Consider the following 25,989-nt stretch of genomic DNA (forward strand, 5'->3'; position numbering starts at 1 on the left):
ATACTTCATATAAAGATATCACTAATATATCGGATTAGGCTAAAAAAAGCGGAGTCAAAAAATCGAATAAGTTCATAATATTAGAAATTTTGAAATTCTAAAAAATAAATGTTATGTCAATGCCATCAATAACTAATTCATCCATAAATACTTTATTAGACTAATATAATTAAGTCAATTCATTTAGATGCCTTGTGACTCTTATCCAATCATCCAATATTAAATATATAATTAACTAGTATATACCAAAAAAATATACCTTATAAATCTACCCATTAAATACTTTAAGAAACATCACACCTATTTATCATATATCAAAAACAAATTTACTATATAAATTTATTCATTAAATATTTTAACTATGGTATGGTGACAAATATACTTATCTAAATTTAGTATTAAACATCACACCTACTTAATTGGTTAAAAAAAAAACGATTTTTGTTTTCTCATTATAATGATTTAACTGTAGTATGGTGACTATGGTCACTTCATAAATATGGTTAAAGTTTTATAAATTTTTTTAATTAAAAAGAGGCTCGTGCAAATTTGGGTTTTACATCTGTGTTTACGGTTTAGAGAGAGAGAAGAAGGAAGAAGGAAGAGAAGAAAATAAGATTTGGCTCCCATTAGGGTTTATAGAGAGAAGGGTTTAAAGAAGAAGAAAGGAGAAGCTTCACTAACCCTGCCATTAGGGTTTACAGATAGAAGAACGAAGAAGGTTCACACACCCTGCCATTAGGGTTTATGGAGAGAAGAAGGAATAAAAAGGAAGAAGCTTCACAAACCCGGCCTTTAGGGTTTACAGAGAGAAGAACGAAGAAGCTTCACAAACCCTGACATTAGGGTTTATAGAGAGAAGAAGGAAGAAGCTTCACAAACCCTAATGGAAGACGCCTTAACTAATTTTTAGAGAGAGAAAAGGAAAATGGGATACTGATTTGGGATAGTTTGAAAAGGGTTTTCTCTTTGATTTGGGATGTTGTTTGAGAAAAAGCCCTAAATTTGTGAAGAGATTGTGAAGAGGCCCTAACTGATTTTTAGAGAGAGAAAAAGAAGAGGGTTTTTCATTTTCTTGAGGAAACAAGAAGCAGAGCTGAAGGATTAGGTTTGGGGAACTAATCGTGTATGTACATTTGCTTGCTCCTGTAAGTTTACAGTTCAAAATATTGATTACTTGGTGCTTACTCACGCTCTCTGCTTCTCATTCGTAAGTAAAAAGACTATGTTTTGCACTCTAATTTCTGTCATCAGTAAAAAACTTATGTTTTGAGCTCTAATTTGTGCCAGTGTTTTCATAAAACAATTATCACACATAATCACAGAAATCTGAGTGTAAATTATTTTCTTTACACAATGATTTACTTTAAAAAATGATTTGCTATAAACAGTATTTCATTTACACAATGATTTTCCACAATAACAACTGAAATCTACATCTAGTTTTTTAAGTTTTTTTAAAAAAAGGAAAAAAAAAAATCATACCTTCAATCTGCAAATGGCTTTGAAGAACAAGGGATAAAAAATTATATTTTAGGCTTTTTTTTTTAAAATAATATTTTTTTTCAAAAGCGTGACATTAGCAATGGCTGTAATACAGAAAATGGGAATATATATATATATATATATATATATATATTTCAAAAAATTTTATTGGAAAGGGTAAAAAAGATACGATTTTTTGGCTCGATATAAATCGTATTATGAAAAAATACGTTTTAAACGTTTTTATGAAAATTACATGATTTTTTTCCGACTTTTTCAAAAAGTCACAGTTTAAAATGTTTTACATAAATTTTTTTTTAAAATCTCCGAATAACCGGAGATGTGCTAACTATGACCCAGACCCGTGTCGAATCCAGATGTTGGGTCCCGGGTCAGGTCGGAGTCCATTGCCACCCCTACACAGCCTCTAAGAACATGAGATTCAACTGCGGTCTTTCTCTCTCTCTCTCTCTCTCTCTCTCTCTCATTTTAGAGAGATAAACATGCCTCTAGCTACATCAGATTAAATGTGGCCTCTCTCTCTCTCTCTCTCTCTCTCTCTCGCATGTATGCAGCAGACATGAATGAGACGCCCCTGTAACTCTCTCTCGAGCTACTTTCCATTCAAATCCCCGAAACCATGTTGTGTGTAACTACCCTATCAATGTCCTCATCTTACTTGTAACCAGGCAAGAGATACATTTTGACATAGTAAATTCCAGTACAGTAAGTGCCGTGTCAAAAACCCTAAAAGCTAAACGAACCTCTCTAGTTCCCTGACTCCATCAATGGCATATCAAGTTGATGGATAGCGAGGTAGTGTCTGTACAGCATCCTAACAAAAACAAAAGAGGGGAAAGTGGATTGAGACCGCCATTTTTTTTTAATATGGAAGAATGGATTGGCGGAAGGCGTTGAAGCTTAAGAATGATGGTTTAGGTGACCTTGTTTGTGGTTTTTCAGTAGGAAATTGTAATCTAAAGGTGGTAGACGATGGGCAGGTGGTCGAAAAGAGTTGTGCTGATAGAAAATCATTTGCTACATGATCTTTTTCACCCCCTCTCAAGGATTATTTTGGTCTATTGGAGTGGGTCCAGAGAGGATGGAAGCGGACATTTCCCCTGACATTAAGATTATTGGTGAAAATAAAGAAGCCTTTAAGCTAAGGTCAGCCGATGATGTTCGAAAGACTCTCTCTCATACATTTTGCAGGGTGCGGGGGAGCTTACTTTCATTGGATTTGTGGAAGCCCTCGGATCAGGCATCTTATGCTCAGAAGAAGACTATCTGGATTAAACTTTGGGGCCTACCCGTTCACGTTTGGAATATTGAGGTTGTCAAACAGGTGGTGAGTCCTTTTGGGGAATATTGTGATTTAGACTGGAATTCATAGTCCATTTTGCAATTTTATTCGAGTGAAAATTTGGGTTGCATTGGGTATGGAAATTCTTCGGAAAGTAGGTTTCAAAATAGTGGAAGATGTGTTTTCAATTTTGCAATTCAAAATTGAGATAGCTGAAGATAATGGTAAGCCATGGAGGGAGCTGAAATCAGATGGCCCTGCTACGTCGGAAACATCGCCGGAAAAGTTAATCGATAATGCATATATTTTGTTCCAGGTGATCACAGAGATCAACGATCGCAGTTCCGTCAACACAGGGGGAATCCAAGGGGTTTCAAAATTCAAAATTTCAAAAGTTGCTTAAAATAGTGAAGAGATGGATCCCAATTGGGTGTTTCCCAGATTCATCGGCAGGATTGTCGACGAATTTAAATTCGGATACAGGTGAACATCCTCCGGCGGTTTCTAAGGAAACCAGGTTGATAGTCCACGAGTCCCATGTTGATCCTGCGGCCCCACAATCGATAGAAACTACAACTTGGCCTTTTTTTTCTTTGAAGAGACGGAGGAGGCAGTACCGATAATGATGGAAAGGACGTTGTCAGCTGTCTTTTGTGCTTTTCGAATAGTTTCCTTTTCGAAAAAGCAACAGAAACGCTGCTGATCGTAGATCTATGGAAAGAAATAGAAGTTAAAAGAAGAATTTTGGCAGGGGTAGCAGCGGTGGTGTTCCTTCTGGTTTGCTTGGCGTGTAGCAGGTTCATCTCGCGGTTGCACGAAAGGAACCTTCCGTGGCTGATACTTGTGGCCCTCTGTTCTTCGAAGATGCATCCCCTTCCATATCATTCGACTATTGCCAAGAATGCTAAGAAATCCAGAGTGAGATTTGACCCCTTGCTCATTGAACCCTTGGCGGTTATTTTGGTAGAGGACGAAACAGAAAGAGGGTTAGAAGCGCTGGAAGGTTCGAATGCTCCTGTAAACAGTGACTTGGATTTGCCGTTGGTGGAGGTTCATATGCTTCATATCATGGCGCATGAGGAGTTGCCCATTGTATAGGCACCTCTAGTAGGTATGAAGTTGACGCAGGGGAATAAATCAGGGGTCTCAAATGAGGATGAGGGTGGTCAGGCTGTAGTCGATGGGTCAGTTATAGCTGAACTTTTCGAGGGGAGAGACAGTCCAGTCTGCATGGAGGAACCAGCCTTTGGTTGGCATGGCTCCCAGCCCGGGGGTTCAATCCCTCTACCGCTGTTCGAGTTACCCCTAAAAGGGGACCTCTGCAACCCATGAAAGAATCTTGGATGTTATGGGTCTTGATGAAGTCCCATTAAGTGTAGTGCTAGTGATTATCAGGGCGAATAGGATGAAAAGGAAAGACATTGGAGAGGAAGCTGCTAAGAAAGGAAAGTCTAAAGTTACAGAGCTACAGGCGAAGGATATGAGGACCCCGGTAAGGAAAATAGATGCATAGAAGAAAAGAAGTTCGAAATTGGGACGAGGTCTTCTGCTTGTCTGGAGGCGCAATAAGTGATCAAGAAAGGCCCAACCCGGGACATTACTTCTCGTGAACCAGAATTGGTGGAGATTGTTCCACTTCGAGCGACTCAGCTGAAGATGAGGATGACTTGAATGAGGCGCTGATGCTGGAGGAGCAGTACTTTGGTGGAGATCCGGATGCACCAGGTGCCTCTTCTTCTAACCCCCTTTGAATAATGAATTGTCTTTCTTGGACTTGGAATGTTAGGGGTCTTGGTGACCCACGTAGGAAAAGAGATGTTCTATTTCTGGTTTCTAAGTTTAACATGTTCTTTTTCTTTTATAAGAAATTAAATTGCCTAAACCTAATGTTTTGGGAGTCAGAGAAATTTGGGGACTTGGGGCCCTAATGTTTTGGGAGTCAGAGAAATTTGGGGACTTGGGGCTGTTGCTTTTTGCAGGATTTATGTAGTGGGTGCATCAGGGGGCTATGGGTTTTGTGGGACCTGAGGGTCCCACAAAATTTTGAAGTTGTTAGTAGGAATTTCTGTTTGTTTTTGGGTTTAAGTGGACCTAGACTTGGTTTTTCTTGGGGAATTTGAATGTTTATGGACCAAATGATGGTAATTTGAAGGAAAGGTTTCTTGATGAAATGATATCTATCATTCATTCATTTAATTTTCCTGTTTTAATTGGGAGTGATTTCAATTTAATGAGATGGCCGGATGAGTGTCTTGCAACCACTCCCATCAATTCTTCAATGAGACTGTTCAATGGTTTCATTGAAAGCAATTCCCTTATGGATTTGCCAATTATTGGAATTAAGTTCACTTGGTCCAATAATAGCTTGATCAAGCTAGCAATGTCAAAGTTAGATCGTTTTTTAGCTTCTATGGAGTGGTTGGAAGAATTCCCCTTAATTGTGGTCAAAACTGTGCCGAGATTAAGCTCAGACCATCAACCCATTTTTTTAAGTACTAGTGTTTTTGCATGGGGGCCTAAAACCTTTCGTTTGAATTTAGAGTGGTTGGGGATAGATGGGGTCTTTGATCTCATCAAAAGTGCATGGACCAACTGTGTGGTGGAAGGCACAGTGGATTTCCAGATGCATAACAAATTGTTAAACATCAAGCATAAATTGTTGGATTGGAGGAAGACAAATAATTTTGACATTAAGAGGAAGATAGAGGAGGTCTTGCGTGATATTGAAGCGTTGGACCGTGATGTTCATGAAGAGGGTATTGTTTCAGAGGAATTCTTTTTACAACGAAGTGAGAAAATTGAAGAGCTTCATGAGTTAAGAAGAGCTGAGGAAATCTATTGGAAGCAGTGATTCAGATCCAAATGGCTCAAAGAGGGTGATCTTAATACCAAATATTTTCATGACATTGCTAGTGCTAGGAGAAGGAACAATGACATTTCCGGACTGACTTTCCCAGGGATTGATGCTGAAAACAATCAGGCTATGGAATTGGCGATGATCGAACACTTCAAAAAATTATTCTCAAAGGAAGTGAAATTCGTTTCGAAGATGGGAAGAATTCCTTTCAAGGTGCTACCCCAAAATATGCAATCTCAAGTGGAGGAAGAAATTATCATGGAAGAGGTGAAAAAAGCTGTCTTCGCTCTATCAGGGGATAAAGCACCAAGACCGGATGGTTTTCCATTAGTTTTTTCCAAAATTTATGGGAGCTGATTAAAGGGGAAATTTTTGAGATGGTGAGAGGTTTTATGGTGATTGGTCATTTGTTTCGGGGTATTAACTCTACCTTCTTGGCTTTGATCCCGAAAAAACTAGTTATTGCTGAAATAGCATATGTTAGATCTATCAGCTTATTAACTAGCTTGTACAAAATCATTGCTAAAGTTCTCTCTGAGAGATTAAAGTTGGTGCTACCTCTTTTGATTTCTAGCTCACAATCGGCTTTTATTGAAAATCGACAAATCACAAATAGTGTGTTGATTGCACATGAAAGTATTTATTCTAGAGTGATGGAAGGAAAATCGAAAGTACTACTGAAGCTAGATATGGAGAAAGCATAAGATAGAGTGGAACAGGGGGTGTTACTTGAAATAATGAAGAGAATGGGTTTTGGCAATAAGTGGTTAAGTTGGATTTGGGGATGTCTCTCTTTTGCTCACTTCTCAATTCTTTTCAAAGGTAGTCCAATTGGTTTCTTCCAAGCTTCTAGAGGATTACGCCAAGGTGATCTTTTGTCCGCTTTTTTATTCACCATCTATGCTGAGTGCTTTAGTTTGATGTTAACTAAGGTGGAAAATGCGGGCTTTTTTTCGGGATTTAAGATTGCGAATTTTTCAAATATAATATCTTATTTATAATATGCAGATGACACTTTAATTTTTGTGATGCTAATATCCCGCAAATCAAATGTATTGCAAGGTTTCTTGATTGTTATGAGGTGACTTTGGGCCTTAAGGTGAATTTTAGAAAATCTTCTATGATTGGCATTAATCGCGACTATCCTTTTGTGGAAGTTCTTGCCAGTACAATGGGTTGTAAAGTGGGTTCCTTTCCGGTGTTATATCTTGGCATACCCATTTCAGATTCAATATTGTCTATTTCAGTTTGGGATAGAATCTTGGAGAGAGGACAATTGAAATTAGATTTATGGAAATTGAAATACTTGTCTATCGGGGGAAGGAAAACTTTGCTGCGTGCTTGCTTAGCAAACTTGCCGGTATATCAAATGTCTTTAAATCATATTGCAAAGAAGATTGAAAAAATGATGAGGGATTTCTGTGGGGCTCATATGGAGAAAACATGAAATATCATTTGGTTAGATGGGATAGAATTTGTACACCAAAGAAATAGGGGGTTTTGGGATAAGGAAGGTAAGGATGTTCAATCAAGCATTATATATAAATGGTGGTGGCACACTACACAATTTAAGGACCATTTGTCATACCAAGTCCTACTTGCTAAAGAAGGGCTCGATAAATCTTTTATGTGGGTCGACAGAGGTAGAAATAAGAAGGTGTCGCCTTGTGGAAAATTATTTTAAGTTGTAGACAGGTGATATCGGGCTATTTTCGATGGAATGTTGGAAGTGCGAATTTGGTGTCCTTTTGGCACCATAAATGGTTGGGTGAGTATCCGCTGAAGGCAAGGTTCCCTGACCTCTTTAAATTGGTGACAAGGCCGAATAACTGTGAATGAGGCAATAGCAAGAAGGGGTAATAGTGTTTGTTGGGACATACACTTAATCTATAGTCCATTGAATATTTCACTTTTGGCGCGAAGGTGCTAATTGATGGAGTTGCTGGATAAAGTGTACATCCCACGAAATGCGAATGATGAATTTATTTGGGAACTTGAAAAGGATGGTATTTTTTGGTAAAATCTTGTTACAATTTATTTTTCCATGATAGGTGGAGGTGGTCATGCGCAAGTATTGTGGAGATTTGGAAGTGGCCAATTCCACATAAGGTTCAAATCTTTATTTAAACTGGATGCGTAGGACAAAATATTAACAGTTGACAATTTGATTAAAAGGCGGAAGATCTTGCCTAATGTGTGCCTTCTATGCAAGGAGGATGGTGAATCTGCGTCTCACCTTTGCATCCATTGTTCATTACCGACAAGATTATGGTACTGGCTCTTTGGGATGGTTGGAGTTCAGATGCCACCACTGCAGAGGATTGGAGATTTGGTGTCCTCTTTGAAAACATCCTTTTTACTGAAAACAGGTTGAGTTGTTTGGAAGATTGCAGTTGGAACAATTATATGGGAGATATGGAGAGAAAGAAATAGGAGAATTTTTGAAGGAGATGTTCTCTCTTTTGACCGATTGCTCCATATTTCCAAATGCTCCATTTGGTCTTGGCTTTCGGTGAAGAAAAAAGGGTGGGGGATATCCAAGATAGATGTTATGGCTAATTTACAAAACTTATTCTCTCTCGGTTAAGTCAAAACTAGGTCTAGGAGCATTTGGATTGCTCCATGTTCTGAAAGCTTAAAGCTTAATTTTGATGGTAGTTCCTTAGGGAATCCAGGGATGGCAGGTATAGGTGGCCTTTTGAGAGATTGTTTTGGAAATGTTTTACTTTCACATACAGGCCCTATTGGTTTTGCAACAACTAATCTTGTTGAACTAAGTGCTTTATTATGTGGTCTCAAAATTTTCAAAAGTAAAAATTTTGGTATTAGTTGTACGATCGAAGGCGATTCTCTGAATGCAACAAGATGGTGCAAAAAGGAGCAGAAAGTTTTGTGGACACTTCGGCCTTTATGGCCAAATGTGATGGATGCGGTTGATCATGTAGTGGTGTCTTTTGCTCATGTATACAGGGAGGCTAACACTACAATTGATACCTTTGCTAAAGGGGGATCTTCTATTCCTTGCCTTTTAGTTTCTGATGATGTAACATCGTTTTCTTAAAATTCAATAATATCAGTGATCTTTGTAAAAAAAAAAAGGTAGTGACTAAAGCCATGGAGAAAGCCCTTCAATAAATTATGTATCAGGTATTCAATACATATCAAGTGCTTTCAAACCCGGTAATATTCGAGCCAGATTGCTGATTCAGATGGGAATCAGTCAGGACCGAGCCGATTCTAGTATGGTATGGGTCCCAGCCCTCCTCTTATATGTATATTTTTATTTTTCAAAGGTTGTCTAATGTTTTTTTAGGTCTCCTAAAGTTCTTATCCATAAACCCGTATTTTTATTTTTATTTATTTATTTTTAATTAACTTTTTGGCTCACTGATTCAAAGCGATCCAAACCCAATTCAGATTGCCGATCTAATGATTCGACACAAACTTATAAAGTGAACATTCTACCCTACTGAATATGAGTCACATGTTTTGTATGTGGTAGTTGGAAACCTTTTTATATGGTGCGAACTACGTGTAAAATATATGAGGCTATAGTTCTCTCCAATCTAAATGGACAGTGCTTAAGTCATAATGTCTTTAGAGTATTTAAATTTTAACAATTTTTAGAAATTATTTTGAGGTTATAATTAGGCACCCAAGGGGGCACCTAATAAAAATAAGAAAATATATTATAGATAACAATAAATAACCATTATCATTTATAGGGGCACTTGGCAATTTTTATAATTGAAAATGTATTTACTTATTGTCATTAAGTACTCCCTAATGAGAATAGGGAGCACCTCAAATTTTATCACAAAATGATTTATAAAAATTAAAAATAAAATATGTTAAATGTGATATTGTGATTGAAGCTATCATAGCAGTCCATATAGATCGGAAAACTGAGAATAAGAGTGTCACGACCCCTCCCCCTGACCCTTACCTTACCAACCGGAGGACGAAAGAGGGCCGGATCGTGACCAGAGGTCGCAAACGTCATTCTGGTGTGAACGGCTCAACGCGTCTAGAAATGTGGAATCAAAGCAAACCATGACAGAAAATAAAAACTCGTTCATCAAGCCACATAATACCGCACAAATATAACCATTACATACATATAAAATCTCCAAAGGTTCTTTTCAATTTTGTCCAAGGCACTACCAGCCTGACATAAACAAGACAATATTATATCAAAACAACATTGTGGCACAACCACTCGACATGTACTATCAAAAAGTTCCTTGATCAGTCTCGAGCTTCAGCTGCTTGTCACCACTGTCCAGTTGCCTCCTCAAGGATGGTCAGCTATCACTCTACACAGATGGGAAAAATAAGAAGAATGAGCTAAAAACCTAGTAAGTTGATCGGTATACATAATAACATGGTCTATGTTCAACAGAAATCATTCTGACATCACAGAGTAGGATCGTGCATCAGAATATATATATTTGTTGTATATAAAGAGAGTAACATTCAGATATCAGAGTATCCATTGTTCTTGAGATGGCATATACATCTATGCTTATTACAGTTAAAGTTAGATGTTCACACGGAATGCTTAAGTCAAACAGGTAGAACAAATCTATTTACTCTTGAAGTAGAAGCCACATCGATTAGGCTAAGCCAATCCTATAACTTGGAACTTCTACCCTCATTCGGGAGGGAGGACAATGACAAATGGATGTCTTATTTCGTAATATCTTCACTCACGCACACAATCCCTAGCGTGCTTTGAGGTTTTCGATAGGTTGAGGCCTTGCAAGACCTGCCTATCTCCTTACACCTTCAAGCGAGAGGGCGTTATACTATCATTGGAGGGCCCACTATGTAGTGCCCATAACAATTTAGGGGGTGTGACCCAATCTATTATTCACAGTCACTCCTCGACTCCACTCCTATCATAGGAGTCGAGGTACAATATACCCAACTACCAATGGGGACTCATTGTGTAGTGATCATATCATAGATATCAGTTTTCAGTATAACAGAATCACAAATCCAACTACCAATGGAGGACCCATTGCGTATCTGTCATGGCACATATAACATAATCACATATAACAGAATCACAGTATCCACTACCAATGGAGGACCCATTGCGTAGCGATCACTACACATATACAGAATCACATATAACAGGATCACAGTATCCACTACCAATGGAGGACCCATTGCGTAGCGGTCATGACACATATAACAGAATCACAGTATCCACTATCAATGGAGGACCCATTGCGTAGCGACCATGACATATAACAAAATCACATATGACAGAATCACAGTATCCACCATCATGGAGGACCCATTGCGTAGCAGTCATGGCACATATAACAGAATTACATATGACAGAATCACAGTATCCACTACCAATGGAGGAACCATTGCGCAGTGGTCATGACACATATGACAAAATCATAGTATCCACTACCAATAGAGGACCCATTGCATAACGGTCATGACATGACACATATAACAGAATCACATTATCTTTTTTTTTTTGTAATTTCCGACAGTGACATCCTGTCCCAAATAGGGCCATAATACTCAATCCATTTGGAAATAAGAAATGGTTCCAAAACCATATTTTTACTAGACATGTGTATCTTAAAAATGGAGGTGGTTTGAAAGCATTTGGATCATGTTTATCCTTTCAAAAGCTTGTTAGAAAGGAGACATCCCATCTGAAACCTGCTGTGCAGTTGGGACAGTGACATATCCCACTTAGCACAGTTATAACTTTCAATACACTAGGCATTTTGAAGTATTTTCAATACCAAAATTCTAGTAAAAATATGTATCTTTCAAACAAGGGCAGTTTGAGAATATTTGGATTCAATTTGGGCATTCAAAAGTTCGTGACAACCAAAGTAATGGTTTTGAATTTTTATGATATCTGTCCATAGTGACATATATTTACAAATAATTGTATAACTCTCAAACTAGGAGGAATTTCAAAATGTGTTCAACATGTAATTTGAAGAATACTCGTAGATCTTTCAAATATTAGTGATTTAGAAGAAAACAAACTCTATTTGGTCAGTCAAAATTCTTGAAACAGAGACATCAGTTCTGAAATTTTACTAAATCTGTCAATAGTGACATACTTGAATATTTTGAAGCATAACTCTTCATGCATAAAAAATTTGAGTAAGATTCAAGCGTGAATATTTTATTAGACACATATATTTCCAATGGCAGTGATTTAAGGTTATTTGTACCTCATTTGATAGGTCAAAAGTAGATGACAAAAACATAGAACCTTCTTGGAAATTACAATGCAGTTGTAGCATCATCCAAAATGACAATCAATTAATCCCAAATTATGCTACATCTTAACATAAAACCTTTTTACTGACCATTAGATACATATAAGCATTTAATCACAGGTTTTCCATGGAAAGCAAGGAAGATCTGATACTCATTTAGGGCATGCAAAGGCAAGCTAAAGTGTTAAAAATCATGGTATAATAGTATATACATACACCACTATTCATGCATCTACTCATGCTCATTCTTATACTTAATTCATGCTAAATCCATGCTTAAGGACTTACAAGATAGTTGACCCACTTACCTTGTATGCGCAATGGTGTTCCCAGATTTCCTCCCATAACTCACTTCTCAAGCTCCTCAATTTGGGCTCCAACAAAGGTTAGAAAAGGGGGCTGCAAATGCTAAGTGCTTTGGCTTGTAAGAGTGAGAACATGGCGTGAGGGAAAGGGAGAGAGGCTTATGTACTCCAAAAGTGTGAGGTGGTAGCTTGGGGTTGCCATGTGGCAGATCAGTGACATGTAGTTTGACAGGTGGCAGCTGTGGCAACATGCAGTAGGCAAGTGGCATCCATATGTCATGCACAGGCTCGACGATGTAGCGCACTTTCTCTTCTTCTTCTCTCTTCACCACCGCGCACACTCTCTCACCGTCGTGCGCACTCTCTTTTTCTTCTCTCTTCACCGTCGTGCACACTTTCTCTTCTTCTTCTCCTTTCACCACCATGTGCACTTTCTCTCGCCAAGAAAGTCAAGGTCATTACATCAACCCCCCTTTAAATAGGATTTTGTCCTCAAAATCGTGTCTTAGTTAGTCAAAGAACTCGGAGTACTTATCCTGGATTTCATCTTCTTGTTCCCATGTCGATTCTACCTTTGAGTGATACTGTCATAACACACGGACCAAAGGAATTTCTTTATTACATAACACTTGCACTCTCTTGTCCAGTATTTCAATCAGTCATTTAATATAAGTCAAGTCTTCTTTGATCGGAATTGGTTTATAACTCAAAACGTGGGATGGGTCCGACTGATATTTCCTTAATAGTGATACATGGAACACGTCATAAATATTCGCCAACTCAGGTGGTAGGGTAAGTCAATAAGCGATATTCCGAACTCTTTCCAGAATTTCAAAAGGTCCAATAAATTGTGGGCTCACTTTTTCTTTCTTGCTGAATTTCATAATACCTTTAGTTGGCGATACCTTCAAGAAAATTCGATCACCTACTTCAAACTCGAGGTTTCTCATTCGATTATCAGCGTAACTCTTCTGCCAATTCTGAGCAATCTTGAGTCTCTCCCGAATCAAGGAAATCTTTTATAAAATTGCTTGAACAATTTCTGGCCTTAACAGGCTCCTTTCACCGATCTCATCCCAACAGATAGGTGATCTATACTTCCGCCCATACAAGGCCTCAAAAGGCGTCATTTCAATACTGGCTTGGAAGCTGTTGTTATAAGCAAATTCTATCAGAGGTAAATAGTCATCTCAGCTTCCTTTGAAATCAGTAACACAAGCTCTTAACATATCCTCCAGGGTTTGAATAGTCCTTTCTGACTACCCATCAGTCTGGGGGTGGAAAGCAGTGTTAAAAATGAGTCGTGTCTCCAAAGCTAATTGCAGACTATTCCAAAATTTTGAAGTAAATCTAGTGTCCTTGTCCGACACGATGCTGACAGGTATTTCAACCTTACAATTTCTTTAATGTATAACTGGGCCAATTTATTCAAAGTATAAGTTGTGCGGATCGGTAAGAAGTAAGCATCTTTATCAGTCGGTCCACAATGACCCCAATACTATCATGCCCAGCACTTGTTCTAGGCATGCCAGAGACAAAATCCATAGTGATATGTTCTCATTTACACTTTGGCACAGGCAAGGGTTGGAACAGTCTGACGAGTTTTTGATGTTCAGCTTTTACTTGATGACACGTCAAGCACTTAGAGACAAACAGTGCCACTTCTTTTTTCATATCATTATACCAGAAAGTTTTCTTCAGCTCCTAATACATCTTAGTACTCCTTGGGTGTATAGTATAACGGGAGTTGTAACCTTCCTCCAAAATAGCCTGCTTCACACTCTCATCAGTTGGGGATCTTCCTTTTGTGCCATTCGAATATGTTGAAAGAGCTGGGGCTCCATCCTCATACAAGCAGTCATCTCTACTCCATCACTAAGGGGCAGGGTTGGGTGCCACTCCACTGCAGCTTCTAATAATTTCATCGCTCGAACCATCAGATGTGTCATTGATACCATGGGCCTTCGACTCAAAGCATATGCTACTACATTGGTCTTACCCGGTTGGTAATTGATGGTACATTCATAATCATTCAGTAGGTCCATCTATCTTATTTGCTTCATGTTTAACTCCTTTTGAGAAAATAGATACTTGAGGCTCTTATGATCTGTAAATATCTTAAACTGGGCCCCATAGAGGTAATGTCTCTAGATTTTCAAGGAAAATACTACAGCCGCAAGTTCCAATTCATGAGTTGGGTAATTTTGCTCGTACGATTTTCACTGTCTAGAGGCATATGTTATGACTTTCCCTCGCTGCATCAGCACACATCCAAGCCCTTTATGAGAGGCGTCAGTATAAACCACAAATTCCTCGTTCCCTTCGTGTAAGGCCAGTATCGGGGCGATGGTTAGTCTCTTTTTCAGTTCTTGAAAACTTATTTCACAATCATCTGTCCGCACAAATTCACTTCTTTCTGGGTTAGGCGAGTCAAGGGGAGCGCTATCTTTGAGAACCCTTCTACGAAGCGTTTATAATATCCTGCCAGTCCTAGAAAATTGTGGACCTCAGTCACATTTGTCAGTCTTCCCCATTGAAGTACAGCTTCAATTTTACAAGGATCAAGTGCGACCCCATCTTTAGATACAACGTGCCCAAGGAAGGCCATGCTCGAAAGCCAAAATTCACTCTTCGCCAATTTAGCATACAACTTGTATGTCTTTAGAGTCTCGAGGACCATTCTTAAGTGCTGCTCATGCTCTCCCAGGCTCCTTGAATATACCAGATTATCATCTATAAAGACCACCACAAAATCATCCAAAAAGGGTCTAAAAACTTTATTCGTCAAATCCATAAAGACAGTCGGAGCATTGGTCAACCCGAACAGCATTACCAAGAATTCATAGTGTCCATACCAGGTCTTGAATGCGGTTTTAGGGACATTTTCTTCCTTAACCCGCAGTTGATGATAGCCTGACCGAATGTCGATCTTAGAAAACAATTGGGCTCCTTGAAGTTGGTCAAAAAGGTCATCAATTCGAGGCAAGGGGTATTTATTCTTTACAGTGACCTGGTTCAGCTGCCTATAATCTATACAAAGCCTTAAAGACCCATCTTTCTTTTTCACAAATAGGACTGGTGCACCCCAAGGTGACACATTGGGTCAAATGAACCCCTTTTTTAACAACTTTTGCAATTGTTCTTTTGGTTCCTTTAATTCGGCTAGGGCCATCCTATAAGGGGCTTTAGAGATGGGAACGGTGTTTGGAACCACATTTATCTCAAATTCTACCTCCCTGACTGGAGGCAAAGAGGTCAACTCCTCAAGAAAAACTTCGAGATATTCCTTCACTACTGATATCTCTTGTAACTTGGATTGGACATCCCAATTCTCTACTACATAGGCCAAATACCTAACACATCTTTTGGCCAACAGGCGAGAAGCCCTAAGGGTCAAAATAAGGTGTAAAGGGGAGCCATCCTTAATGCCCACAAAGTTCAACTCAGGGTGATTTGGGCATCTAAAGGTTACAGTTTTATCATAGCAATTTATTGTAGCATAATGTGTGGACAACCAGTCCATACCCAAAATAACATCAAAATCTTGAATGCCTAACAGTATCAAGTCTATAGGCAAGACACATCCTACAAGCAAGAATCTACCTTGTTTATAAACAATATCAGTTTCTAACGATTCCCCCATAGGTGTGCGTTGTACCAAAGTTCAGTCAAGAAGTGTAGGTCTAGCATTCATGTCGGATGCAAAGTGAGGTGCAACAAAAGAGTGCGAAGATCCAGGGTCAATCAGAATTTTGGCTTCCATGCCACAAACAAATAGCCTACCTCGGATTACAGAGGCAGACGGCTTGGCTTCTCGTTCTGTGAGAACAAATACCCGACCTTAAGCCTTCGGTCAGTTTTCTGGCCCCTTGACTAGACAGTCTTTGATCAGGTGGTCAGGCTTGCCACATCTGAAACATAATCCTGTCCTTCTTCGCCACTCAGCCGCAGAGTGATTGTCCTTCTTATAGTATGGGCACGTTGGGTGATGGTTCTCCCTTATGTCCCCTGGAAAGGTCTTCTAAATCTTTTTGTTCTTTTGGTTATCTCTTCTCCTGAAATTTCTCCTTGGAGGTGGTCCAGTCTTTCTCCCAAGGTTCCCAAACTGGGTTGACCCCATTCTTCCGTCATTTCTTAACCGAGACTCTTCTATGTCCCTCTCAATTTTCATGGCAAGATCTACCAGAGGGGAGAAGGTTTTGAGGTTTGCCAATATCGCCCTTCCCCTTATATCGAGCCTGAGGCCTCTCTCAAACTTGTTCGCTTTTCGTGCATCGGTAGTAATGATATGTAGTGCATATCTTGACAGCTCAGCAAACTTGGCTGCATATTGTTCCACTAATAGATTCCTCTTTTGCAGCTCAATAAATTCTACTTCTTTTCATTTTCGTATAGAGTCAAGAAAGTACTTCTCATTGAAGGCTTCTAGAAAATTTCCCGAGCTTACTTTTGTCCCTGACTCTTCCCATGATTGCTTCATTGAGCCCCACCAGTGCTCAGCATATCCTTTTAGCATGAAGGCCCCCAATCTGACCTTATGTTCATCCGTACAATGCAGTACCTGAAATATCTTTTCTACTTGTCTTCTCCATCATTCTCCTTTCTCTACTCCCCCAAGCCTCAAGAAGGAGGAGTTAGCCTCCTAAACTTCTCTATCAAACTGCTGTCATTTAGGTCAAGGGTAGGGGTAGACGGGGTCGGCATTGCTTCTTTCATCATCTGTGTCATGGCCCCTAAGGTTCTGAGAAATTCATCAAGAGCCTCGGTGTTTTCATTACTGGAGCTTGCATTATTGGCTCACGTTCTCGGCATCTTCAACCTAAGACACAAGCACTCAGTTACTAATCTACCCAAAACTATTCCAAATACACTTCTAAAGACTTTTTAAGCCAAGAATCCGATCCTAGCTACTCTGATACCGTAACTATCACGACCCCGCCCTCTGACCTCTATCGTAGCAATCGGAAGGCGATAGAGTGCAGGATCGCGACCAAAGGTTGCATACGTCAGATGGGAATGACTCAACGCGTTTAGAAATACGGAATCAAAGCAAACCACGAAAGAAAATAAAAACTCATTCATCAAGCCATATAATATCGTACAAAATATAACCATTAAGTACATATAAAATCTTCAAAGGTTCTTTACAATTCTGTCTAAGGCACTACTGGTTTGACATAAACAAGACAGTATTACATCAAAACAACATTGTGGCACAACCACCCGACACCTACTATCAAAAAGTTCCTTGATCAATCCCGAGCTTCAGCCGCCTGCCACCACTGTCCAGATGCCCCTTCAAGGATGGTCGGTTATCACTATACACAAATGAAAAAAATAAGAAGAATGAGCTAAAAGCCCAGTAAGTAGATCAGTGCCCTTGCATTTCTACCTACATGCATATACATAATAACATGGTCCACGGTTCAACAGAAATTGTACTAACATCACAGAGTAGGATCGTGCATCAGAATATATATATTTATCATATATAAAGAGAGTAACATTCAGATGTCAGGGTATCTATTGTTCTGGAGATGGCAGATATATCTGTGTTTATTATAGTTAAAGTCAGATGTTCACACGGAATGCTTAAGTCAGACAGGCATAACATATCTATTTACTCCTGAAGTAGAAGCCACATCGATCAGGCCATGCCAATCCTGATTGGAACTTCTACCCTCATTCAGGAGGGAAGACAATGATAAGTGGATGTCCCATTTCGTAATGTCTTCACTCAGGCTCACAATCCCCAGTATGCTTTAGGGTTTTCGATAGGCTGAGGCCTTGCAAGACACGACCCTCTCCTTATGCCTTCAGGTAAGAGGGCATTACATTACCATTGGAGGGCCCACTGCGTAGTATCCATAACAATTTGGGGGATGCGACCCACCCTGTTATTCACAGTCACTCCTCAACTCCACTCTTATCATAGGAGTCGACGTACAATATATCAAACTACCAATGGGGGACCCATTGTATAGTGATCATATCACATATATCTGTTTTCAGTAAAGCAGAATCACAAATCCAACTACAAATGGAGGACCCATTATGTAGTAGTCATGGCACGTATAACAAAATCACATATAACATAATGACAATATCCACTATCAATGGAAGACCCATTACGTAGCGGTCATGGCACATATAACATAATTACATATAACAGAATCACAGTATCTAATACCAATGCAGGACCCATTGCGTAGCGGTCATGACACATATAACATAATCACATATGATAGAATCACAGTATCCACTACCAATAGAGGCCCCATTGCGTAGCGGTCATGACACATATAACAGAATCACATATAACATAATCACAATATCCACTACCAATGGAGGACCCATTGCATAGCGGTCATGACACATATAACAGAATTACATATGACAGAATCACAATATCCACTACCAATGGAGGACCCATTGCGTAGTGGTCATGACACATATAACAGAATCATAGTATCCACTACCAATGGAGGACCCATTGCATAACGGTCATGACACATATAACAAAACTACATATGACAGAATCACAATATCCACTACCAATGGAGGACCCATTGCGTAGTGGTCATGACACATATAACAGAATCATAGTATCCACTACCAATGGAGGACCCATTGCATAGCGGTCATGACACATATAACAGAATCACATTATCTACTACCAATGGAGGACCCATTGCGTAGCGGTCATGACACATATAACAGAATCACATCTAACAGAATCACAGTATCTTATTTTTCTGCAATTTCAGACAGTGATTTTTTATCACAAACATGGCTTTAATGGTCAATCCATTTAGAATTCGTAAATAGTTTCAAAACAAAATTTTTACTAGAGACTTGTATCTTTCAAATGGGGGTGGTTTGAAAGCGTTTGAACCCCGCTTGACCCTTCAAAAGCGTATTAGAAAGGAGGCATCCCATCTGAAACCTATTGTGCAGTGGGGGCAGTGACATGTCCCACTTAACACATTTATAACTTTCAATCCATAAGGTATTTTGAAGCGTTTCTGAAACCAAAGTTCGAGTAAAAACATGCATCTTTCAAATAAGGGTAGTTTGAGAACATTTGGATTCAATTTGGGCATTCAAACTTTCATGACAGCCAAAGTAATGGTTCTGGATTTTTATGATATCTGTCCACAGTGACATATCTTCACAAATAATTGTATAACTCTTAATCTATGAGGAATTTTGAAATGTATTCAACGTGTAATTTCATTTCAAGTATACTAATAGAATTTTCAAATAGCAGTGATTTCGAAGAAAATAAACTCCATTTGTTTAGTCAAAATTCGTGACAACAGAAACATCAGTTTTAAAATTTTACTAAATCTGTCAACATTGACCCACTTGTATATTTGAAGCATAACTCTTTATGCATAAAAAATTTGAGTAAGATTCAAACATAAATATTTTAGTAGACACATATATCTTTCCAATGACAGTAAGTTAAGGTGATTTGGACCTCATTTGATAGGTCAAAAGTAGATTACAAAAACATAAAACCTTCTTGGAAATTACTGTGTAGTTGTAGTATTATCCAAAATGACACCCAATTAATCCCAAAGTATGCTACATCTTAACATAAAAACTTTTTATTAACCATTAGATACATATAAGTACTTAATCACAGGTTTTCCATGGAAAGCAAGGAAGATTTGATACTCATTTAGAGAATGCAAAGGTAAGCTTAAGTGCTAGAAATTATGATATAACAATATACACATACATCCACTATTTATGCATCTATTCATGCTCATTCTTATACTTAATTAATGCCAAATCCATACTTAAGGGCCTACAAGATAGTTGACCCATTTACCTTGTGTGTGCACACAATGGTGTTCCCAGATTTCCTCCCACTACTCACTACTCAAGCTCCTCAATTTGGGTTACCTTGTGTGTGCAATGGTGTTCCCAGATTTCCTCCCACTACTCAGTACTCAAGCTCCTCAATTTGGGCTCCAACAAAGGGTAGAAAAGGGGGTTGCAAATGCTAAGTGCTTTGGCTTGTAAGAGTGAGAACATGGCGTGAGTGAAAGAGAGAGAGGCTTATATAATCTAAAAGTATGAGGTGGCAGCTTGGGGTTGCTTGGTGGCAGTTCAGTGACGCAGTTTGGCAGGTGGCAGTTGTGGTGAAATGCAGTAGGTAAGTGGCATCCATAAGTCATGCGCAGGTTCGGTGGTATAGCGTACTTTCACTTCTTCATCTCACTTCACCGCCGTGTGTACTTTTTCTTCTTCTTCTCTCTTCACCGCCATGCGCACTTTCTCTTTTTCTTCTCTTCACCGTCGTGCGCACTCTCTCACCGCCGTGCACACTTTCTCTTCTTCTCTCTTCACCGTCGTATGTACTTTCTATTCTTCTTCTCTCTTCACCACTGTGCCCGCTCTCTCACCATCGTGTGCACTCTCTTCTTCTCACTTCACCTTCGTACGCACTCTCTCACTGCCGTGCGCAGTGTCTCTTCTTCTTCTCTCTTCACTGCCATGCGCACTCTCTCACAGCTGTGCGCACTTTCTCTTGTCGAGAAAGTTTGGGTCATTACAAATAGTCACATATATTTTATGGACAAGCTTTCTATGCTTCCCCTAGAACATAAAACTGATATACTTCCCCTTATCCAACGGTCCATTTTGAATGGAGGGTTAAGATTGCCCCCATCACAATGTCACGTCTCTACACTACTTTATTTTTAATTTTTTTTCTATAAACTATTTTGACACCAAATTTTGTACGTCCAATCCTCTATTAAACTCGCACTATCGAAAAATATAAAAAGAATATTTCTAATAAAATAAAATGATCAAAATACCCTTGAAATTTTCAAGGGGTATTTTGATCATTATATTTTATTGAAAAGTTATTTTACATATTTTTTTTAAGTGCACCCCAATGAGAAAATGACATGTATCAAATTTCATATTCATACAATTTGTATAAAAAAAATAAAAAATAAAATATTTGAGATGTCGGATCTAAAATCATACGGTGAGTGGCACTCTTGATCAAAATTGAATGGCTGAATGGTAAGGGAAGTATATATTTTATATGTTGTAGGGGAAATATAGAAACATTTCCCATATTTTATATAGGAATTGTAAAATATGTGATCATTTATCTTTGTTATAAGGTGGTCACAATTATTCTTAGCTATTAGATGTTAAATTGGATGGCTTGTAGTGCATCACAAAGTTTGAGAATTTTATTTTTTTAAACTTTGAGTCTAGTCCATGACACTTTTACAATCACCCAATTTGAAATCTAATAGACAAGAATGATTGTGGCCTCCTTGTATTAAAAGTAAATGGTCGTTTTATGTACATTTCATTTTATATATGGGTAGAGCCGCATAGAAAGGGCTCCCTTTGGGAAGAAAAACAGACATCTAAAATACATATCGCTACAAATCCCAACCATCTAATATAAGTGGACAGCTAGAATAGCTTGACTCATAATGTCACTATTTAGTATCTTACCCCAGCGGATGCATTTTATTTTTATTTTTTTTTACAGATCATTTTGAGATGAAATTTGGGCATCACCCCTTCTTATTAGGGTGCACCTAATAAAATTAAGAAAAACAATATTTCCTGACTAAGTTACATTAATGAAAATAGTTTTTAATCTTTATTAGGTGTCTATTAGATGTGGCCCTTTTCTTTTTCTTTTTTATTTTTCTTGGTGGTGTGGCGGCGTGGGGCGGGGTTCATTTCACATTAATTTTTTGAAAAATGTTAAAAGTAAAACCATATTAGCTGTGACATAACTAAAACTGTCAGCCATCTATTTAAATCGAACGGCTAAAAATAGGAATTACTTATATTTTATATGTGGCGGCGTCACATAGAAAAGCTCTTGCTTTGCTTCCTGTTTGCCTCCCGGAAAAAACAAAAGTAGAGGGTCATTATTCCATTGCTATTACCGGTTTCAATTCTTGCTTCCAACCAGAGAACCGGGAGCCTAAAATATTGGAACACCCTACTGATCTAATAGGAGCTGACAAGCGAAAGATGACTCCCTCACTTCATTAGGAGTTCGACAATGGACGGAGCTTCTGGCATTACAGAAAAACCAAAGGTAGGGATTTCTTCTCTCAATAGATTAAAGTATAACATACAGACTCTTATATTAGCAAAGAAAGAAAGGCAGGGAGCGGGCGGGCATTTGGGGCATCACACCCCAATAAAGAGATATAAATCAATATATATAGCAGAATCTCAGTCAATCAGTCAGTCTCGGCAAGGTGTTGTGGCCTTTTTATTGATTAGGCAGGGCAGGGCAAGAGCAAAGGCCGGTTGTTGAATCAAGGTCCGGGCGGGCGGCCGGGCGGGCAACGGGAAAGTGCTTCCCATCGTGTAGTGAAGAATCTATCTAATCTAACCTTCTTCTTTCACTACTTTTAGGTAGGGCAGATCCCATTAGATTCTATTCTTTCTATAGAAGGCCTTGCTCTTCTCTTTTACAAGCAGCAGGCTGGGAAGAAAACTGGTAGTAGGGGTGGAGCTATGGCCGACCCTTCTTTCTAGATGGAAGCAAGGCCTCACAAGGAACAATAGAAAGCAAAGCCCATGTTTCACAGCTTCTTCTTTGCCATTAAACCAGCTGGAAGGACTAATAGAAGTCCCGCCGGCTCACCGCTTCCGGGCAATGAAAGTGAGCGGAACGGTTCCCTATACTATAGATAGAATGGAACAGCTGGGGTGCAAGGGAGCCATGTAGGTGATAAGGAGAATAGAGCCCTGTTCCCTCACGAAAGAAGAGCACATTGCCTATGAAAGCAGGCTCTATTCGTCCTGTCTCTCTCCGGGTGGTAAATGGGAATATAGGGCCGAGCCGACTTCCCTTTTTTCCGTAGAAGAAGCCCATACTGTGCTCTTTTGCCTGCTTGCTTTTTGGGCAAGGCATATATAACAGTCGCGTCGTATATAACAGCTCCTTTCCCGAACGAACCATAAAGCCGAGAAAGTGGAATAACATTGAAACGGATTTTGCCCGTTTCTCTTTGATGCAAATGTCTTAATCTATAGTATGCAGACTGATCATTTCCCTTTTTGAAAGGAACGTTTCTATGTGGCACTATCCACATATAAAATATTTGGTTTGGTTGTAACTCTCAATCATCCGATCTGAATAGCACCATTTATTTTATATTATAGGTAGAAGTCCTAAATTTTTGTACTTTTAATTTTGGGAAAATATCCCCATACTACCCATTTTTAAGTTTTGTATCACAATAGATTCAAAGTTTCAAAGCATATCTTGGATCATAAAAATTCTAAGTTTTATATCTTTTAATCCCTTAAGCTAATTTTATCCTTCTTAAATCTATTTTTTTGTTCAAACAAATATAAAAAAAACGTCTTTTCTAAACACCATGATTTCTCTCTCTTCACATGATTTTCTCTTAAATCTCTCTCTACCTATTTTTTCACTCTCTCTCCTGTGTCTCTCACTTTCTTTCTCTTCGTTAGAGAGACAAAGAGGTTGAATGTTAGAAAGAAAGAAATTTGGGTGGAGTATATCACGTAAAGAGGTGAAGAGTTTAGAATGAACATGTCATTTTGTATTTATTAGGGTTAAAAAATAGTTAAAAGTGAGTAAAGTTAGTCATGGGTTAAGAGATATATTTTGAATATTTGAATCTATTAAGATATGAACACAAAATATAAAGGGTACGAGAATATTGCCCTTTAAATTTTTTTCAAAACTAACCCCAGCTTTGAAGCTCAAGTTCTAGAGAAATAGTTTTAAACTTTTTTTATTTCCAAAGTGAATAATTGGAAATTTGAATTTGCCAACCTACTCTCTAAAAAAAATGTGGCGGTTTGGAACTTAAAATTCTAAATAACGTGATCATTCCGATTTTGAACCTTCAGCAAAACTGTAACAGTGATGGATACAGAACATGGATTTCTGAACCCCACCACTTCACCAACAAAAAAAAATACAAGTGAAATCTGGGTTTCACTCAAAAATAGGTCCAGAACTTGTACTCTCACACTACTTTTTCACTCAAAAATATTAATTTGAAGTTTCAAATCTAGTTTCCTTTAGGAAAATAGAAAATGTAGAGAACGAGAATTTTAATGTAAAATATAAAATGGAGGGGCTTCCTAAAATTTCCAAAATTTTTGGTAGCCCGATAGGTAAGGAACAACCAGTTATACCAAAATAAACCAGTTAATACAATTAGAGACTACCCATAATCAAGTTAATTCAGATGATCATTTATCAAAAAAATGATCGGTGAATCAAATGCCGGTGTGTGTTATATGATACTTTGCTTCTCAGCTACAAAAACTTTTTGAATTATCAAATAAAACATCAATATGGAATTTATTTTTAATTAATTTATTAAGTCATTTTTATTTTTATTGAGTTGTAATGGTCGGTGGCCTGTAGAGAATTTAATTTAGTAAATTAAGTTCATAAAGCATTCACCAAGAAATTAGCATTCCTCAATTAATAATCTACATTCCTAATTCAAGAATTTAGGAGATATGAATTGATTTTTAAATTTACAAATATCACTTCTTTTTGCTAAAACTAGTTTTCACAAGATTGAACCGGAATGGTTAACGTAACATGGGCCTGAAAGCGGTTTAACTAGCCTAATCAGTAAACTGGTCGATTTAATCGCTCTAACCGAGCAAGCTCTAACCGAGCAAGTCTTGAGTGGTCAAAAAAGTGTTGAAAAGATATTAAAAAAAAAGTGCAAAAAAAAATCTATTAAAGTATAAAAAGCATATAAAGAATGATGAAAACAAAATACATTCAAATAAAGTTGAAAATTAATGAAAAAAATGGATTTTGACCCATTTTATATTTTTCAATGACTATTTTTAAAATTTTGTAAAAAAGATGGGAAAATATAAAAGTGAGTATTAATAACCAAAACAATTTTTAATCTTTACCATAATATAAAGAATATTTAAAAATGCATTATAAATCAAATTCTTTATTTTTGAGAATTTATATATATTTTTTTGATATTTTTTTTTAAAATACTGATTGATCATTGTAACTGTCCAAAACCGGTTTCGATCTAATCGGACGGTTAGCAGTTATATGGGACGATTTTTGCAGACAATGGCTAAAACCCAACCTCCAAATTACTCCATCACGTAATCTCTCATGAAAAGAAACTCTCAAATAACTTTACAAACACCCAATTTATCTGGAATTTAAATAACCAATGACATGAATCGCCATAAACATTACTGACACTCAATTTATTTGGAATTTAAGTCGCTGACGACATGAATCGCCATAAACATTATCCCACCGCATATCTCAAATAACTTTACAACAATCAATTTATCTGAAATTTAAATAACCAATGACATGAATCGCCATAAACATTACTAACACTCAATTTATTTGGAACTTAAGTCGCTGACTGCATGAATCGCCATAAACATTACCCCTTATCATCCATGGTAGGCAATTACCCCATATCATCCATGGTAGGCAACTAACTATCCATTCGTAATGCTAACGACATGAATCACCATAAATTTAGACAAAAAAAAAAACAAAGGGAAAATTACAAAAAAACACCTTAAAATAGACTATCTATGCTATTTACCCTACCTCAATCTTTTCTCTCGCATTTTTCCCCCAAAACGACCTTTCCTCGCAAAAACCCGTAAGGTAAAAGGTTGTTATTTTTTGATAGAAATGCCCTTCCCTTATAAACCAAATCATTTCGCTTGTCCCAAGTAGCATACTGCCGAAGCGTGTCTTTG

At 38.0% G+C, this 25,989-nt stretch overlaps 1 long non-coding RNA gene across 1 annotated transcript; it reads left to right on the plus strand.

The window, feature by feature from the left end:
• The first annotated feature begins 531 nt into the window (after positions 1–531).
• LOC148783489 (uncharacterized) lies at positions 532–25,780 on the plus strand. The gene is made up of 2 exons (XR_016049318.1): positions 532–4,513; positions 20,089–25,780. It is a non-coding gene; the product is annotated as an uncharacterized LOC148783489 (long non-coding RNA).
• The last annotated feature ends 209 nt before the right edge of the window (positions 25,781–25,989 follow it).

Source organism: Amborella trichopoda, chromosome 1 (assembly GCF_054954075.1).
Source record: "Amborella trichopoda isolate Santa Cruz 75 chromosome 1, AtrichopodaSantaCruz75HAP2 v2.0, whole genome shotgun sequence".
NCBI classification, from domain to species: Eukaryota; Viridiplantae; Streptophyta; class Magnoliopsida; order Amborellales; family Amborellaceae; genus Amborella; species Amborella trichopoda.